The sequence below is a fragment of the Hemicordylus capensis genome, chromosome 1, assembly GCF_027244095.1.
Source record: "Hemicordylus capensis ecotype Gifberg chromosome 1, rHemCap1.1.pri, whole genome shotgun sequence".
In the NCBI taxonomy this organism is placed as follows: domain Eukaryota; kingdom Metazoa; phylum Chordata; class Lepidosauria; order Squamata; family Cordylidae; genus Hemicordylus; species Hemicordylus capensis.
The window spans coordinates 452,523,254-452,543,697 of NC_069657.1; the positions used below are offsets into that span (position 1 = coordinate 452,523,254).

At 50.2% G+C, this 20,444-nt stretch overlaps 2 protein-coding genes across 9 annotated transcripts in view; one reads left to right on the forward strand and one right to left on the reverse strand.

The window, feature by feature from the left end:
* The window catches only part of SOX7 (SRY-box transcription factor 7), a 161,577-nt gene that overhangs the window by 47,545 nt on the left and 93,588 nt on the right, over positions 1 to 20,444 (forward strand). The gene's annotated exons all lie outside the window — the stretch shown is intronic.
* The window catches only part of C1H8orf74 (chromosome 1 C8orf74 homolog), a 54,026-nt gene that overhangs the window by 9,609 nt on the left and 23,973 nt on the right, over positions 1 to 20,444 (reverse strand). The window lies entirely within an intron of this gene.

Genomic DNA, 20,444 nt, shown 5'->3' on the forward strand with positions numbered 1-20,444 from the left:
TGAGCCCTTTGGGGAAAGAGAGCCATTGTGTGTGTGTGTGTGTGTGTGTGTGTGTGTGTGTGTGTGTGTGTGTGTGTGTGTAAACTGCCCTGAGCCATTTTTGGAAGGGCGTTACAGAAATTGAATTAATAATGATTATAATAATAATAATTATTATTATTTTACCAAGGCAGGAGGAAAAGCTGTCCTACCCATCGCCAACTTGCACACAATCACGTTCTAGGGCTGTGCCCAAATCGTTTCAGGCAGCTGCAGTGGGCGGGGGGAAGGAGAGTGGTAGCTTTAAGAATGAGGCACGCAGGCCCTTCCCTCCTCCTCTGCCGCCCCACTGGTGTGCCGGTCACGGCTCCGTCCTTCCCAAAAGGCCGTGCATGGCTGGTGGCGGTCATTCCTGTGGTCAGCAACACCCTGCTGACCATGCAAACGGACGCTGCTCATGCACAGTGGCCATGTGTGTGCCACCGAGACGCAGCCACACGGGGCCTTTTGGGAAGGACAGCACTGCGGCCGGAACATCGGCGGGAGGGCAGAGGAGCAGGTAAGGACCTGTGTGCCTCATTCTTAAAGCTACCCACTCGGCCCCCGCCAAAATGTTTCAGATGCGGCTGCCCAAATCATTTCAGTGCCCCTCTAATGAGGCGCAAGCATGAGGCGCAAGCATTTGGGCACATCCCTATCTCACTCCCACCCCCGCCTCCTCCCTTAATGTTTGGTGTTCAGGCAACTGCCAATCGGAAGCATGCCAGGGTCTCCTACCCAGACCGAGAGCTTCTCTTACCCGGCTGGCAGTTGTGCTCTTCCTTCAGAGGTTTTCAACAGCCTCTTTGGGGTCCCCAGTCAAATCTCTCGAAAAGGCAAAATCCTAATAATACAGCTGCATTAATGTCCATAGAACTTGACAAAGAAAAAGAGCACAGGTCCCTGCCCCAAGGAGCTTACAATCTAAAATCATTGCTTCTACTGCTACTACCAATCTGCCTCTTCTGGATGGGGTCACACTTCCCCAGAAGGAACAGGTATGCAGTCTGGGGGTGCTTCTGGATCTGAACCTCTCCCTGGTGCCCAGGTTGAGGCAGTGGCCAGAGGTGTCTTTTATCAACTTCGGCTGATACGCCAGGTGCATTCGTTTCTCGAGATAAATGACCTCAGAACAGTAGTACATATGCTGGTAACCTGCAGACTTGACTACTGCAATGCACTCTATGTGGGGCTGCCTCTGTACATAGTCCGAAAACTGCAGGTCAGAATGCGGCGGCCAGATTGGTCTCTGGGTCATCTCGGAGAGACCATATCACTCCTATCTTAAAAGATCTACACTGGTTGCCGATAAGTTTCCAGGCAGAGTACAAGGTTTTGGTTATAACCTATAAAGCCCTGAACAGCTTGGGCCCTGGGTATTTAAGAGAGCGCCTTCTTCGCTGTGAACCACACCCCACATTGAGATCATCTGGAGAGGTCTGTCTGCAGTTGCCACCGGCTCGTCTGCTGGCTACTCGGGGATGGGCCTTTTCCGTTGCTGCCCCGAGGCCTTGGAACACGCTCCCTGCTGAAATAAGAGCCTCCCCATCTCTGACAACTTTTAAAAGGGCAGTCAAGATGTATTTGTTCACCCAGACTTTTAGATAAGATATTGTTTTGTGTTTTAATAGTTTGAACTATTTATGCTGGATCCATCCCTGTCCCAAGAGCTCACAATCAAAAAAAGAAACATAAGACAGCCACTGGAGGGATGCTGTGCTGGGGCTGGATAGGGCCAGTTGCTCTCCCCCTGCTCAATAAAGAGAATCGCCACTTTAAAAAGGTGCAAGCTTCTTTGCACCTTTGCAGAAATTACAACTTCCTGCAGCCTTGCTTGATGTAGCCGGTGATCCAACGTAGGCCAATGTAGTCGCACCCTAACCCCTCAGGCCATTGCCTGCTATCATCATGATGATTATGACTGGCCAGGCTGGTGTGCTGTGCGACGGTGGTGTTGCCCGTCAGACGGCAGCACTGTGCACATGACAGGCGGCACTGGGAGTGTTGCGCAAGCTGGAAGTCGCGCAACTACTCAAAACGGCGTGCTTCCAGTTGTGCAGTGCTACATCCACTGAAAACAGCCGTGTGGAAGTGGAAGGGGGAGCCACTTTCACATCCCTTGCTGCTAAATACCTTTCCGCTTGCAGGAATATGTTCGGGGTTGAAAGAGCTACAGTGGCTACTGATAATAGGGCAAAATACAGGGTGCTGGTTATAACCTATAAAGCCCTAAACAGCTGAGGCCCAGCGGCAGAGGGGCACCTAGGTAATTTTGGAGCCTGGACCTAAAGGCCTTTAGAGGCCCCTCCCCCTGCAGGTTAAGCACCACCCCCCTGCACACACACGCTGTGACAAACACAGTATTGATAACACGTGGGTTCTTGGGGGGCACAAACAGCAACCGAACTCACAAGAAAGTAAGAATATAAAACAGGCAAAGGAAAAGTTTACCTTTTCTACCTCCCAGGCAACTCTTTGGCAAATGGGGGGAATGTGGAGAGAGAGTGTGGTGGGGGGGACAACTGCCCCACTCTCTGCCATTGCCCCCCCCATCTGCCACTGCCAGCTAGTCTCCCCCCTTCTCCGTTTAGGTCGGTTGGGAAATGCCATTGGGAGTGGGGTGCAAACTAAAAGCCAGGTGTGAAAACTTCCAGCTGTTGCTGAACTACAACTCCCATGATCCAAAACGGATTGTGAGCAGCTCCAAAAGGATCTCTCCAAACTGGGGGAGTGGGCGACAAAATGGCAAATGCGGTTCAATGTTAGCAGGTGTAATGTGATGCACATTGGGACAAAAAACCCCAACTTCAAGTATACGCTGATGGGACCCGAGCTGTCGGTGACGGACCAGGAGAGGGATCTTGGGGTTGTGGTGGACAGCTCATTAAAATTGTCGACTCAATGTGCAGCAGCTGTGAAAAAGGTCATTTTCATGCTAGGAATCATTAGGAAGGGGACTGAAAATAAAACGGCTAACATTATAATGCCCTTATACAAAACTATGCGACCACACTTGGAGTACTGCATACAATTGGGTCACCACTAAAAAGGACATTGTTGAACTGGAGAAGGTACAGAAGAGGGCAACCAAGATGATCAGGGGCCTAGAGCACCTTTCTTATGAGGCAAGACTACACCTGGGGCTTTTTAGTTTAGAAAAAAGACGACTGCAGGGAGACATGATAGAGGTCTATAAAATCATGCATGGTGTGGAGAAAGTGGAGAGAGAGAAATTCTTATCCCTCTCACACAACACTAGAACCAGGGGTCACTCCATGAAATTGAATGCCAGGAGGTCTAGGACCAACAGACCGAAGTACTTTTTCACACAAGGCATGATCCACTTGTGGAACTCTCTGCCACAGGATGTGGTGACAGCCAACAACCTGGATGGCTTTAAGAGGGGTTTGGATGACTTCATGGAGGAGAGGTTTATCAATGGCTACTAGTCGGAGGGCTGTGGGCCACCTCTAGCCTCAAGGGCAGGATGCCTCTGAGTACCAGTTGCAGGGGAGTAATGGCAAGAGAGAGGGCACACCCTCAGCTCCTGTCTGTGGCTTCCAGCGGCATCTGGTGGGCCACTGTGCGAAACAGGATGCTGGACTAGATGGGCCTTGGGCCTGATCCAGCAGGGCTGTTCTTATGTTCTTATGATCCCCAGCCACAATTGATTGTTGTGTCTAAAGGAGGAGAGTGGGTCTTATGGTAGCAAACATGAATTGTCCCCTTTGCTAATTGCCCACCCTGGTATGCATTTGAATGGGAGACTGCATGTGTGAGCACTGCAGGATATTCCCCTTACGGCAGGGATCCTCAACGTTGGGCCCTCGATGTTATTGGACTTCAGCTCCCATAGTCCCCAACCAAAGCCCACTGGGGCTTGGGATTATGGGAGTTGAAGTCCACTAACATCTGGGGGCCCAGCGCTGAGGATCCCTGCGTACGGGATGGAGCCGCTCTGGGAAGAGCACATGCCTGCTTGCATGCAGAAGGTTCCAAGTTCCCTCCTTGGCATCTCCAAGATAGGGTTAGGAGAGACTCCTGCCTACAACCTTGGAGAAGCCACTGCCAGTATGGGTAGACAATACTGAGCTGAATGGGTCAATGGTCTGACTCAGTTAGTAGCAGCTTCCTATGTCTGATTGGGTTAACAGCTGGAGAGTCAAGGTTGCCCTGTGTGATATAAAAACAAACACACAAACCATACCCTGTGCCTGGATCGAACATCTGCAGAGGCCTGAAGGTGCCCCAAAGGAGAGGAGACCTTTTGGACAAGGCAAGGACTCCTGAGCCACATTTACTTTACGGGATCCATCCAGGTGACACCACTTACTTTCCAACCTGGTTTATATTCTAGGTCCTCACCCCAGGTTGGGTGAAGATGAGAAGCTGCTTGTTCCTTGTGGCCACTGTTTACGGAGATATCCTGGGTCAATAAGGGAGCGCTATATACATATCTTGATAAATATGGATTTGAGATTATAGGAGTTGAAACAAGAGAGGGCTGCTAAGTTACATCCACACACCGCGGAACAAATTACACCCTCTGAGAAATACTGCATGACCGGATTCTCAGCCTTGGGTCCCCAGATGCGGTTAGACTACCATTCCCATCATCCCCTGCCACAATGGCCTCAGAACGCCTGCTTTATGCAAGCCGCGGGAAGTGATTTCCACCGCTGCTTCTTAGACGTTGATGGTGGTAAACAAAAGGAGGAGCTGCTTTTTAAACTCCATGCTTTTATTCCCCGTTTCTCGCCTAAAGCCACCCTCCAGCCTAGAACGCTGCCCTTAATACAGCTGCATGCATAGCCCTTAACTGCCCGGGTCCAGGTTGCCTTCATGACTGCCTTCACTGGTGTGAACCAGTTTGGATTTTAAAGTCGCTGCTAGAGACTCTGCTCTCTCTCAGCTAGCTGGTACCAGGGGCAGGGCCTTGTCCGTGGTTGCCCCACAGCTTTGAAATATTCTTCGGGGGTTGGGACCTAGCAGACTCTGAGGCTCTATACACGATCCGTGTATAGAGCCTGCAGGAAAGAAGCCCGGATTGGCCACCCACACAATTAATGGCTCCTTCACAGAGCTGGTAGGAGTGGCCTGTCCCCTGGAAGTCCCAGCATGCCCTGCGTGAGTGTGCGAGTGTGCGGGGCTTGCTGGGGAGACCCCTGTGCCAAGAGGATTGCCGTAGCCTCCTAATTGGGGCTCTACTCGTGAGTTGCCATGACACGGAGTCATGCTGCGTTGACTCACAATCGGATAAATGGGGTTCGTGGAGCACCCGTTCCACTAACCTCGCTCCGCTAACCTCATTGAATGGTGCGGGTACTTTCTGCGGTTTGCTGGCAGCCGCACGGTTCCTGTTGCAGAGCACAACCGCAGGAAAGCGGGCTAGGCTTCCTTAGCCCGTTTCCCTGTGGCCGTGAAAGCCGCCTCTCTCTCTTCCCAGAGTTTTTAGATGGGCTTTAAGGACCATATAATTCAAGCAGGCATTTATTGATCTGTATTTTATATGGGTCTGTTGCTGCCTGTTTTTGTACTGTGTTCTGAATTGTTTTTAGCATTTATATTTTGTTTTATCTTTCTTGTGTGCCACTTTGAGGGCACCTTAGCACCGAGAAGTGGGGTACCAATGGAAGAGAGTTAAATAATGAGGCTGTTCTCACAAGCAACCAAGAGTGGCCAAGCTAGAGCAGCTAAGCCCAGTCTTGGCTGCCGGTAAGAACCGCCGGGAGCTGTGTGGCTCCTGGTGGCACCGTGGCGTCAAACGCACCTACGGAGCCCACCAGTGAGCCAAGGTTAAGGGTGCGAGAGCACTCTTAACTCGGGCTAACTGCTTGTGTGCAAGCGCCGGTTGTTCCCAGATAGTGGTGACACAGGAGCGGGCTCCTGGCGATCACGGTGGGGCGATTCCCACAACGCACTGGCGTGGTGCATTGTGGGATTTCCAGGGGCCAGGATCACACATCCCGTCCCCTGCACCTCCACAATGTCTGGGGCAGCAGTGGAGCATCTGGGCGTGCCCAGCAACATCATAGTGATCATCTGCAGAGAAAATAAGGATATTCAGCTTTCCTCCCCACCCGGTCGTGTGCAAGGGCCCGATGTGTGTAGACTAGGTTTCAGCATTTTGCCGAGAGTGTGCAGGGGTGGCGAGCAGGGGCATCATTAGGGGGTAGCCCATGGGGCACAACCCCACAAAGCACTGCTCAGATCCCCAAAATCTCATCAGCTGTCTCCCTCCTCCAGGACCTCTTCCAGCAAGGAAGTTTAGCAGTGGAGGAATTGTTTGTAATTGAGCGTAATTGTTCTTGGGGAGGAAGGTTGTATGGCTGAATCTAAGGATCAAAGGCGGGGCCTAAGCCCTGGAGCTCAGAAGCGCCTAGCCATGCCCTTGGCGGGGAGTAAGTGGAAGATCTTCATGGCAGCCCCCGAGGATCTGCATGGGGATTGCTGAGCAAGGGATTCAGCGTGGCAGGGAGGTGTCCCTTGCTTCACCTCTCGGTTGCACACATCCTCCCTCTGGGCTTCTACCTGCCGCCTTAAGTCTCTCTATATCAAGGCAAACAAACAAGCCTTCACATTTTTTCCAGCCAAGAGACAAGCGCTTGCTAATGGGGTATTTGGCTGGGGTTGGGAAAGGAAGCAAGTAACCGGCACCTTGGCTGCTGTCTTCTTCCTTGTTGTTGGCTGGCCTTCTATTCCAAGGTCTCCAGACCAGCAGGGTTTTCTGAAAGGGAGACTCAGGCATGCACAGAAGGTTTGTGAGCGAAAGCCACAGAAGTGGCCGGGGCTGTTACAACATAACACTTGTGCATTCTCCTTGGCTGCACACACTTACACCTACTGCAAACTTACTGCACACACCAGCGTGGTGTAGTGGTTAGAGTGCTGGACTAGGACCGGGGAGACCCGAGTTCAGATCCCCATTCAGCCATGAGACTTGCTGGGTGACTCTGGGCCAGTCACGTCTCTCTCAGCCTGACCTACTTCACAGGGTTGTTGTGAAAGAGAAACCTAAGTATGTACTACACCGCTCTGAGCTCCTTGGAGGAAGAGCAGGATATAACATGTACAATAACAACAACAACAACAACAACCTTGAAGAGCACCTCAACACCATCGGGGCCACAGAAATCACCATCAGCCAGTTACAAAAGGCAGCTTTACTGGGAACAGCCTATATTCTGCGGCGATATCTATAACAACTGACAATAAAATTCAGCCATCCCAGGTCCTTGGGAAGGACTCGATGTCTGGATAAAACAAACCAGTCAAGAACACCTGTCTGACTGTGTAAATAAATAAATAATAATATTTTGTTGCTGAGAGCAGTGGCGCACTTAGCCATTGATAATGGGAATCTGATCCATAGCCTCCTGTCTTCTGGGGGACCTCCAAATGTTCTGGGGGGCCTCCTCAGAGCTCCGCCGCTGCCCCATGCCTGCTGGGCAAGTCAAATCTCTTTTTAAAAACATTCTTAAAGCGCCGCTGCACAGCGGGGGCTGCAAGCGGGTGTGCGGGCACTCAGGCGAGGGGGGCGGTGGCAGGAGCTCCTTCTCTGAGCCCGCCTGCCTCCCAAATGACAGATTGACCATTGGGGGCCCATTTCAGGCCTCTGTGCATGTGTGGAGAGTGAGGATTTTATTGGGAGAATGAGAATATTTTTATGCATTGAGGTTGTTCTCACAATGGGGCAGGTGTTTGGGTGGGTGGGCAGCAGGGAAGCCACCTTCTCCTCACCCCAGGGAGTGTGGAAGTGCGGCAACTAGAATGCATTGTCCCAGACCCTGGAAATCCCACATTGCACTGCACAAGTGGGGATTGTGGGGGTCCCCCACATTTTTGAGGCTCCGCCCCAGCGATGGTTGGGTGTCCATCAGTGCTTCAGCACTAGCTGCAAGCAGCCGGCGCTCACAGACGATCACAGAAACATGGTTAAGAGAGGACTCTCTCTCCCTTAACCTCATTTACGAGGTGGGCTTCCTAGGTGGGTTTGCCGCTGAGAGCTGTGTGCCTCCCAGCGGCTCTTAAGGGCAGCCTTAAGGGCAGGCTTGGCTTCCTTAGCCCAGTCTCGGCTGCTCGTGAGAACAGCCTCATTAAATACTTATAGAGGCAGAGGAATTAATGTTAGTTTATTTACCCTAGAAAGGAAGCTTGCTTGATATTTTCAAACATGCAACACATGGCTCAGACTCTTCTTGGAAAATACTAGGGCTGTTCTCACACTATTCTAATTAGGGTACGAGACGCATCCGACTCACGTTCAGGAGCTGGACGCTCTCCCATTTTCCGATCACCTGGGAGGTTTTTTTTAAAAGCAAGTTAGGAGCAGGGAGGAAGTGACTGAGGTCATTCACACAATCGAAAACCTGGGTTTGGGAGCTGTGTGTACTCCCAATGTTTGATTGTGTCGAAGCAAGGTTAGACAAAACCCTGGCTAGAAGTGATTGTGTGGAAGCAAGGTAGGAGAAAAAGCTACCCAGGTTTTCCTCTAACCTTGCTTCCACACAATCACTTCTAGCCAGGGTTTCGTCTAACCTTGCTTCCACACAATCAAAAACTGGGAGTACACACAGCTCCCAAACCCAGGTTTTCGATTGTGTGAATGACCTCACTATCTACCAAGCAGCAGCTGGGTGGGTTTTTCATCTTACCTCGTTTCAGAGCTGGGTTCAGCTGCTGGGTAGGATGGAGCCTACTTAGCAGGTGATCACTTCCTCCCCCTGCTACCTTTATTTATTTATTTATTTATTTATTTATTTATTTATTTATTCGATTTTTATACCATCCTTCCGAAATGGCTCAGGGTGGTTTACAATCAAAACAAAAACCATTAAAACCAATAACAGTTAAAACAGAAATATAAATAAGAACACCTTGCTTTTTACTCACAGACGATGAGAAGATGGGAGCATGCATAGCGCCTGAACTGGAGGAGGATGCCTCTCTTACCCTAATTAGAATAATGGGAACCAGCTGACTGTCTTTTTGGATAAAGTCAAACCTTCCAGTTTGCGTTCCAGGCTAGTTTACTCATCACGTGGCAGCAAAGACTGGCGTGAGGAGAAAGGTCAGCACCCGGCCAGCTGAAATCTGCCGAGGAGATAGCTTCGCCCTCTTGCACGCATGGTCTTGCTCAGTCCAGTTTCTGGCCAGGAAGGAAGTGAAGAGGCCGGCCTAGCTCCTAGGAGGCTGGAGGCTGGTCTCCTCCCTACTAGGCTGCACCGGCTTCGGCTGCTTGATCTGGAGTAGAGGAGGGAGTGAATGAGGCTTCTTTAAACAATGGAGGCCTTTAGTTACAGCGATGGACGGGGAAGACTCACGTTCAAGTCCCAGTTCAGTCATGAAACTCACTGGGTGACGCTGGGCCAGCCGTGCTCTCTCAGCCTACCTTAAGCGATAGGACCATAATATACTCTGACTGTATCGGCTGACAATTTGCTGTAAAGTTCCAGTCTGGCAGATGGGGGTGAAAGGGGGAGCGGAAAAGATTTTGGAGAGAGCGACTCACCCCTGGCAAAACTGGGAATTTGACATCAGTATGATTCGATCCTCTTGTCCCAGACCCGAATTGATCTCCTCAGACTTTTGAGAGCGTTTGCCCAATATTGTAATGATAACCATCTTTCCATTAACTTTGCTAAATCTGTTGGTGTTCTTGAACGCCAGGAAGGTTTATTATTGTTGTTGTTGTTGTTGTTGTTGTTACATTTATATCCCGCTCTTCCTCCAAGGAGCCCAGAGCGGTGTACCATATACTTGCGTTTTCTCCTCACAACAACCCTGTGAAGTAGGTGAGGCTGAGAGTGAAGTGACTGGCCCAGAGTCACCCAGCTAGTTTCATGGCTGAATGGGGATTTGAACTCGGGTCTCCCCAGTCCTAGTCCAGCACTCTAACCACTACACCACGCTGGCTCTCTTTACAGCTGGAGTATCAACCATATTAAGATCAACCAGGTTTTTAAGTTTGAATATCTTGGTATTTATTTCCAATCAAACCTTAATTGGAAATCACAGCATTTACATGCGATCCATACTGCACGTTCCACATTATATGCTTTTCTCCGTTCTTTCTTCACTAGGGGTGGCCAATACATACCTATGGCTCTCAGGGTGTTCTGAGTCAAAATTGTAGCTCAAATGCTCTTTGGGGCTCCACTATGGATTCAGGCTTAATTTTTGCCTTGGGTCTCAGGGTTCATTGTATATTCAACTTATGTGGAGGGACAACTTCCCTAACCCTTGGTTATCTGTAGTTACCAAAAAAGTGCCTAGTTTTGGGCTTTCTCCCTCCACTTTATCGTCCCTGTGTTTTACCAGCACCAAGGCTATCATGATCCAACGTCTTAGAGACATTGGACCGGGTCTCACGATCAGTGAGACCCGGTTTAGGGCGCTGAGCGGGCAGGGAGCCCTGGGCAGCCGGATCGGCCGGCCACACGATGACCGGCTCTGAGACGTATCCGGCGGGGGATTGGGAGCTCGGGGGCCGCGCGGCCCCCGAAAGCCCCAGCATGCCCTGCGTGAGCGCGCAGGGCATACTGGGGAGACCCCCGAGTCGGGAGGCTGCTTTTAAGCCTCCCGGCCGGGGGTCTACATACAAGTAGCCGCAGTGCGGAGCCATGCCGCAGCTATTCACAAGCAGATAGCCCGGGTTTGTGGAATGCTCGCTCCGCAAACCCAGGCTAAGGGGCAGGCTACAGGAGCGGGTTAGCCGCTCCAGAACCACCGGGCTCAGCTGCGAGCCGGGTGGTTCTTACGATCACAAAAATCAGGCTAGCATTTAGCCCGATTTCTGTGATCGTAAGAAAAGCCCCATTGAGTATTAATGCCTTGTCTCCTTATTGAATAGATGCTGCTCTCCCATATATCTTGGTATTTCCCTCCCTGCTCGAAATCATCCTGCTAAACATCTCTCCACGATCCATCTGGTTAAATTGAGGTCAGCCTTTGCAAGAGCCAGGCTGAATGTGTTACCCTCTGCCTTGCTCCTTAGAAGGTTTTGCAAGGATTCCCCTATTTTGGGGCTATGTTCTTGTGGAGAGGGCTGCTTAGAAACAGTTGCTCATGTGCTTTTGTACTGCCCTCTGTTCCGTGACTCAAGGAAAGAATTATTGACCCCTCTATGTGATCAGTTCTCAGGCAGGCCTGACTCATTTTATCTTAATTTATGAGGCTATTCACACGATTGCAGAAAATCGGTCTAGCCTCCGCTAGCCCGATTTTCTGCAATCGTGAGAACCACCAGGCTCGGCTGCAAGCCCGGTGGTTCTTGAGCAGGTAACCTGTTCAAGTATCCCCCCCCCTGGGGTTTTTTATCATGAGTACCCACGGCACGGCTCCGTGCCACAGATATTCATGAGGAGACCCCTGGAGGGGAGGCGAAAAGCCGCCTCCCAGCTCCAGGGGTCTCGCCAGCATGCCCTGCGTGCTTGCACAGGGGATGCTGAAGCTTCCGGGGGCCAATTGGCCCCCACTCCCCCCAGCCCCCTCTGGCTCCATCACGGAGCCAGCAATCATCATGTGGGCGGCCGATCTGGCCACCCAGGGCTCCTGCCCTGCTCGTGTGCGGGGAGAACGGGCTCAGCCTGCTCTCCCCACTCACTCTCGCAAACCAGGTCTCACTGATCGTGAGGCCCGGCTCTATGTCTTGCTGATGTTAATGTGGGTATTACTAAACTGGTTGCTAATTTTTTATATGGGGCTATGAAACTGACCTCTCGTCATGGGGTTTTATGGGGCCGATGGTGTATCTTTTAGTTATTTTATGCTGTATATTTATCTATGGTAACAGTCGAAAGTTTTAATTTTGTTTGACTTACAGCTGTAAATAAAATGATTGATTGACATCAGTATTGCAGAAGAGTCTTCGCCAAATTTATTGGTGAAGACCAGAGATGGGAAGGCCTGGTTGTGGGGGGGGGATGAGGGGAAAATCGGGGGGGCGGGGACAATTTTCCCCAGAAAAAAAAAGAAACCTGTTTTTCCCCAGGGTTTTTTAAACCCCATTTTCTCCCAGTCCTTCACATCTCTAGTGAAGACTCTATGGAGAGTACCAGTGAAGTTTCTGGGAAGTGTCTTTGGCAGGGGGAGGAGAAAGAAATGGTGATCCTTTACCTGGGAGGCTGGGTTCCAGAGGAGCCTGGACTATTAGTTTTCTTTTCTCATTGTTTTTATTCACTTTTTACATCATCTAACATCAATCATAGGAAGTTTGCATGACTTAAATTTTTGAACTGCACAAATGTTATTTTGGACCTGCATGTTTATGGATGTCCCTTCCTTCCTTCCTTCCTTCCTTCCTTCCTTCCTTCCGGAACCGCACATTTTGCATCTGATTGCACATTTTTAAAAGCCCTGCAGGCCACCACACTTAAAAATAAAGGACAAGAGCCCATTTAATGTGCAATCATCAGAAGCAAAACACCTTGAAAAGAGGGGAAATTGAACTTATCACAGACACAAAATCACAAAACACCAGAATGGGTTCATGAACATCTCGCTGCTCATGGGGAGAGCTGTCAGCAACAGAATGTTGACAGTGCAGCTTCTGTGACAGAAATGAAAAGTCAAGAAAACGAAAGGAGCAAAGACTTTATCTTGAACCCTTGCTCAAAATCACTGAGGACCCCATCAGGAAGTGGAAGGAGTGGTGGCCTACTAGGACCCAACAGCAGCAGGGAAACAGCCAGCTGGGAAAGCATTAAGCACTCCGTTTCTCTTTCCTGGTGTAGGGTTATGGGCCCAGCACACTTCCACTGCACTGGATATCCGTTTCTGCATCATGCTTAATCTGGAAACATGATGCAGAAGGAGATATCCAGTGCATTGTTAACTATCAGTCCAATACCCCTCTGACACTGCTTGGCATCTGATCATCCCTTTCCAAAGCTGCTTTTGGGTTGTTTTTAAGGAGACTGTCAGGGAACGCTACACACATCTGCATGCAAGTAACATCTGCTTTGGCCCAAGGCCGGGGAATCTGCATTTGGGTGGTGGATGGATCCTTGCGCAACTGTGCCAAAGGCCCTGTTGGTATTTTAAGCCCCACAACACGTTGGTTTACAGAACGAGCTGCTTCTGTCCTTTGAAAAGCCTTGATGTTTCAAGTGAAATGGATTTTTGTTTGTTTTTCCCCCCCACAAAGCTTTATTTCTGGAGATTAACTCTTGGCTTGCCCTTTCTCTCTTGCAAAACTTCAATCAGTCACTTCTCTTATCCATAGTCTGGGAGAGCTGATTGCAAAATAAGGCAGAAGAACAAAGGATTGGATTTTTGGCAAGGAGACAAACACATGTGGGTCCTCCCCCCCCCCCGCCCCGCATACCCTGTGGCCCTTCTTGCCCTTGTGCACATGAACCCTCCAATGTTTGTCCAATGACAAGCTAGAATTCCACACTGTGGTTGACTCATGGGGAAAGGGGTTTGGGAATGCATTAAGAGGAGAACTGGTCTTGTGGTAGCAAGCATGACTTGTCCCCTTAGCTAAGCAGGGTCTGCCCTGGTTGCATATGAATGGGAGACTTGATGTTTGAGCACTGTAGGATATTCCCCTCAAGGGATGGAGCCGCTCTGGGAAGAGCAGAAGGTTCCCAGTTCCCTCCCTGGCAGCATCTCCAAGAAAGGGCTGAGAGAGATTCCTGCCTGCAACCTTGGAGAAGCCGCTGCCAGTCTGTGAAGACAATACTGAGCTAGATGGACCAATGGTCTGACTCAGTATATGGCAGCTTCCTATGTTCCTATGAGGAAGAAGACCCAACTGGGCCCATTTGGTTCATTTTAATTCTTTCCAAACTTACTTACTTACAGGATGGAACCTCCAGTTTCAGAGGCAGCATACCTCAAGATGCCAGCTGCCATAGAGCAACAGCAGGAGAGGGCTGTTCGCTTCATGGCCTGCTTGTGGGCTTCACGGAGGTGTCTGACTGATCAGTGTGGGAGGCACCCTTGGGCTGAAACAGCCAAGCTGCTCTAATGTCCAGAGCTTTGTCCTAGCTAAAAATACACCAGCTCAAATACACAGGATACTGGTGGTGACATCAGGCCTTAATCTGCATTAGGCACTACAAACCACCTCACAACTCTAGCCCTATCAAGACATTGAGCCTCGGCACATGATCATTCTGGGCTAGGCAGGGGCAGAACCCAGGTCCGGTGGCAGGACACACGAGCAGAGCCTCCGTTGGGATCTGCTAACCCTGTGCAGACGCGATTGCAGCCGCAGCCACCAGTATGGTTGCCCAGAAGTCTGCCCAGGAGTTGGGGGAAGCTTCCCACTAGTCAATGTGCCCCACACTGGCAAGAGAAAGGGGGAAACCTCATGGTTAGAGTGCTGGAATGGGACCGGGGAGACTCGAGTTCAAATCCCCATTCAGCCATGATACTAGCTGGGTGACTCTGGGCCAGTCACTCCTCTCTCAGCCTAGCCTACTTCACAGGGTTGTTGTGAAAGAGAAACTTAAATATGTAGTACACCGCTCTGGGCTCCTTGGAGGAAGAGCGGGATATAAATGTAATAATAACAACAACAACAACAACAACAACATCACAGATGTGCTGTGAGTGGCCACATGGGGAAAGGGGGCGGGGCAAGCCCTTTCAAGCAAGGGATCATAGAGAAGGCTGTGCAGAGTGGCACATTTCCTGCTTACTGGCCTACAGCCACAGACCTCTCTGGAAAATATAGTGGGGCTATTCTCACGATCAGCAAAAATCGAGCTAGGAGAGCCTAGCCCAATTTTTGCGGATCGTGTCAACCACCAGGCTGACCAGGCAAGCCTGGTGGCTTACAAGCGGTTAGCCCGCTTTTGTAGCCCTCCCCTAAGCCCAGGTTTGTGGAGCGAGCCCTCCGCGAACCCGGGCTTCCCGATCGTGAGGAGCCACGGCACGGCTCCGTGCCATGGCTACTCATGAGTAGACCCCCGGAGGGGAGGCGAAAAGCTGCCTCCCGGCTCCGGGGGTCTCCCCAGTATGCCCCGCGTGGCCTCCGAGCTCCCCAGCCCCCACCAGCTCCGTCACGGAGCCGGCAATTGTGTGGGCGGCTGATCCTTACATCACAGCTGTGCTGTGAGTGGCCACATGGGGAAAGGGGGCAGGACAACCAACCCCTTGCTTAAGCCATTATATACCTCTTCCCAACCCCACCCTGTGTGTGTGTGTGTGTGTGTGTGTGTGTGTGTGTGTACACATGCGTGAGAGGAGTGATCTCAGGTTGTGTGCATGTGTTTCTTCTTTGTGTTTGTGTGAGTTTTAGACTTTTAAAAAAAATCTTTTTCAGTTCTAATACAAACTTGTAAGAAAAGCCTTCTCCATCCCAGCACTATATCTTCTTGTGGGAAATTAGTCAGTTCAAATGTATTAAAAACTTTAAAAAGAATGAGAAGAAAAAATGATCTAACAAAATGGATCTTTTTTTGTTTCTGCCTTTTGTTCCTGAAGATACTAAACTCCTTAGCTCTAATTTGGTCTGTGTTTGTGGGTTTCTCTCTCTCTTGCCACACACACCATTCAATATACGTATATATGCAGCTTTTTAAACAACAAAGATGGCTTAAATAGCAAAATATGAGAAAATGGTTATTTCTCAACATGTTTCCTCTTATAATAATTACTATTTTATTTTGTTTTGTGCTAGTAACAGTAGTTCATATATAAATTACATATTGTTTTTAATAAACTTGTAATGTACTAAAATACCCCAACTCTTTGAAAGTAGCTTCACAAATTGTTAAAATGGACATTAAGCCTCCAACACCACCAAAACTTTTACTGTATACACTTGCTTCAAAATAAGGCTTTGCAAATCAGATCACAAGAAACTCATTTTAAAAACTCTCTTGCCAATGAAATACTTGGTTGTCTTTAAACCCTAAGAAATTGGGGTAACCATATATGACATTCTGCTGTCCTGTTTGAAACCAAATTGGTGGCTTTTCCTTCTGTAGTGTATAGACACACACTTTACACACTGTCTATACACTGTAGTATATAGACATACACAACAGTTTAAGCTTTTTGCTTAAACAAAATTAAAAGTGGACTCCTTGCTGCTGTGATAGGTGTCAAAAATCTGTTTGAGTTTGCTTCTGAGTTTACGTGTTGAGGATTGGAGTGCATGTGGCTAAAAGTCAATATAAATATGTATATGTTGTACACACATATATTTTATTATGGCACCTATCCTGTTCTTCCTCCAAAGAGTTCAGGGCAGTGTACACGATCTTCCTCCCCACTTTTATCCTCACAACAATCCTGTGAGGCAGGTTTGGAGGAGAGAGAGAGTGAGGCGGTTCCCATGATCAGTGGGGGCCGCCAGATGGGCTTAGCCCGCTCTCCCTGAAGACGGGTACCCGCGTGGCTTCCAGCCCCGTCAAGGAGCCAGCAGTGGCTGTGGGGCTCGGGGGCTGTGCGGCCCCTGGAAGTTCCAGCATGTCCTGCGCGAGCGCGCAGGGCATGCTGGAGAGACCCCTGAGTCAGGAGGCGGCTTTTTAACCTCCCAGTCGGGGGTCTACTCGTGAGTTGCCACGGCGCAGAGCCGCACCACAGCAGCACATGATCCGAAAGCCCAGGTTAGCAGAGCACTCGCTCCGCAAACCTGGGCTTGAGGGAGGGTCACTTTAGCGGGTGACCCGCTTTGATGAGACCGGGATTGGCTGCAAGCCTGGCAGTTCTCACTCGCGGGCGAAATCGGGCTAGGCTCCTTTCGCCCGGTTTCGCCTGATCGTGAGAATCGCCTCAGTGTCTCTCATCTAAAGTCCTGCAGCAGGTCTCATGACTGATTGGGGAATTGCCAAATCCCCCAGTCTTAGTCTTAACACTCTTGTCACTACACCACACTGGTTCTAAACTCTGTGTTTGTGTGTGTGTGTGCTGATTGCAGGAGAAACCTGATGCCGGAGAAAAAGGAGATTAATTTTTAGTGGTGAAGTTAACTTGTGGGGTGGAGAATGTTGGATACCTTTAGAAAGCATGAAAGGGTTTAATTATCAACATGTGGGGAGGCTGTGGGCCCTAGGCAGGCTCTGTTGGCCCAAGCCCGGGATCTTTTAAGTACCTAGCAACACCTCTGTAAGGGAAAGAGGAAGAGGGGAGAGTGGCAGGATTATGCATGCAAAATCTGGTCTCAGCAGGTGTGTTGTTCAGAATTTCTTAGGGGGAAAAAAATAAATATTTAAAATTCAGTATTCCTCTGAGTGTGTTTTGGTGTATAAAGTAGTGCATTCAGCTAATTTAAATGGCAGGGCAAGGGGCAGGGGAGAAAGGGAATGAGAGGAATGGGGGATGAGGAAAACAGAAAGTGGTGTGTGAGGTGGTGTAAGTCTAGTTGCAGGGGAGTAACAACAGCAGAAGAGAGGGCCTGCCCTCAACTCCTGCCTGCGGCTTCCAGCAGCATCTGGTGGGCCACTGTGCGGAACAGGATGCTGGACTAGATGGGCTCCCTTGGGCTTGATCCAGCAGGGCTGTTCTTAGGTTTTTAGGTTCTTACTATGTGTGGCTCCCCAGAGGTTCATCAGAATCCAATTTGGCCCTCCACCAGATTTGAGTTTGACATCCATGACACAGTGCATTTGCAAGAGAGAAAACCCAAGCCTCAATATTTTAATAGTGGGGGTGGGGATTCCTGTTGCACCCCCTGTAATGTCATCCTGGATCCACTCCACACTTCACCTTTATTATCATTGTGCTAAAGACTGTGTATTTCTTCTGCCGAGCCTTCTCCAAACAATGCACCAGAGACCCCTCACTTTCCCGCTCGTACAGAAGCACCCCTAGCTGGGAAGCGAGCACTCCCCGGAAGGCACAGGGCAGCTCCTAGTCAAAGAACTGGGATGAGAAAATGCCCCCTGACACCTAGATCTGCTTCCAGAGGCTCCTGCTGCTTACAGAGTCCATCTGCCCTGCAAACCTGCGCTAAGTCAACACAGGCCACACCTAGGTGGTGTGAACTGAAGGTATTATCTCCTGAGCAAACAAGCCTGGCATTAGCTCTCTAATTTGCTTCTTGGCACCAATGTGGGGGCAAAAGCAAAGTGCGGGGTGGGGGGGGAGGCGTCTGGGGAGAGAAGAAAGCACACAAGGATTTGGAGGGCAGTACAAATTCACAGGTTGATCTAGGGGTAGTGTGCCCAACCCAGCACGCTGAAGGCCAAGCCGTTAGCCAGGCTGAATAGCAAGGTATCAAGGGAGTTTGAGCCTGCAGTGGGGTGTGAGGGAAGAGCCTGAGGCTCTTGCAGGAACTTGCCCCGGGGATATAATGGGATGGGTGGGAGGCTGGTCCCTCTTTGTCTGGATTTGTTTTCAGCTGGCATCGCCGACCAGTGTTGAGGACCTCCTTGGAGACATTTGGAAACTAGGGCTGAAGCCAAACTGTAGGGTTCACTGCAGAAAACCCTGATTCAAAGCCCTGATCTGTAACCCTCCGGGAATGCTTGGCAACTTCAGTGGCTCCGGATGCGAGCCGTGAGCAGGGACGTTTCTAGTTCATATCCCATCTTAGCTGTGAACCTCCAGACTCACAAGTGCGTGTGAAGCACAAGCACAAGGTTGTGGTTCACGATCTTGCACAAGTGAACTCCACTACATCAAGAGCAGCTGTTCCAGACTAGTGTTGTACTAGTGCAAACAGACTAGTGTTGTACTAGTGCAAGCACGACTTGTCCCCATAGCTAAGCAGGGTCCACCCTGGTTGCATCTGAATGGGAGACTTGATGTGTGAGCACTGGAAGATATTCCCCTCAGGGGATGAAGCCGCTCTGGGAAGAGCAGAAGGTTGCAAGTTCCCTCCCTGGCAGCATCTCCAAGATAGGGCTGAGAGAGATTCCTGCCTGCAACCTTGGAGAAGCCACTGCCAGTCTGTGAAGACAATACTGAGCTAGATGGACCAATGGTCTGACTCAGTATATGGCAGCTTCCTATGTTCCTATCCTTGCACTCACACCAAGAGGTGCACAGGCTGTGGGGTGCCTGCCTCCCACTGGGAAACCTCTTCCTCCATTTGTTCACATTGCAGGGATAGTTTGCACAAGAGATCATCTTGGAGATTCTGTGCAGCAAGCCTAAAGGTCTGGAAAGCGGCTTCAAAATATGCCTGGGAGGGGCCAGTAGCTCCTGAGTTCCTCCGGGCCCACCCTTGTTCTAACACACCAAGCAATGACGATGTGATTCAATCAAGCCAAGCAAAACAACAAGCACTAAGCCAGCTGCCAAGGAGAGCAGAGCTCCCGTACCTGTTGTTAGTCTGTCAACATGCTTGGCATTTACAAAGTACAAAAGGAGAGGTCCCTGCCCAGAGGTGCTTACAGTCGAAAATAAATGTATCCTCAGTGAGACACCAGATGGTGGGGGATGCAGTGGGGTGAGCTAGGAAGGAGGAAGAGGAATGCGGGCAGGCGCCGTTTGGAAGGGCAAGGTCTGCGGTGTCTGCTGCAAGATCATCTTCTGTGCAACAATTAAGAGGGTAGAGCCTCCTCCTCCTCCTCTGCATTTGGTCACCCTGCCATCGCTCAGTGGCAGAGCATCTGCTTTGCAGGCATCGGAACATAGGAAGCTGCCATATACTGAGTCAGACTACTGGTCCATCTAGTTCAGTCTTGTCTACACAGTCTGGCAGCGGCTTCTCCAAGGTTGCAGGCAGGAATCTCTCTCAGCCCTATCTTGGAGATGCTGCCAGGGAGGGAACTTGGGACCTTCTGCTCTTCCTAGAGCGGCTCCATCCCCTGAGGGGAATCTCTTCCAGTGCTCACACTTCTAGTCTCCCATTCATTGCAACCAGGGTGGACCCTGCTTAGCTAAGGGGACAAGTCCTGCTTGCTACCACAAGACCAGCTCTCCTCTCCAGAAGGTCCCAGGTTCACTCCCCGGCAGCATCTCCAAAATAGGGCTGAGAGAGAGACTCCTGCCTGAAACCTTGGAGAAGCCGCTGCCAGTCTGTGAAGACAATACTAAGCTAGATGAAGCAAGGCTCTGGCTCAGTAGAAGGCAGCTTCCTATACTCCTAACACAGATTTTAATGGTCTAGTCAGTGCAAGGCTTCCTGGTCCCAGGTGTCGTTGGACTACAGCTTCCATTATCCCCTGCAACCCTTGTGTATGATGCAAGTTGTAGCCCAACAATATCTAGGAAACCAAGTTTGGGAACCCTTGGCCTAGATCTCTCTGAGGTGGCCGACCTGTGTCTGGACTATACCAATCCAGACAGTGAATGGGGGCTCCATTTATTCCGTGCTCTTCCACAGCCTAAGAGAAATCTCTGCAGATGGAAACCTTGTGTGTCAGGAGAAAGAAAGGCAAGGCTCTTTCTCCCCAACATCTACTTTGCTTTGGTGTGTGTGTGTGTGTGTGTGTGTGTGTGTGTGTGTGTACAGAAAAGCATTTTTTAAAATCCAGAGAAGCAAGTGAGCCCCCACCTACTGCCAGTGGTACAGTCCA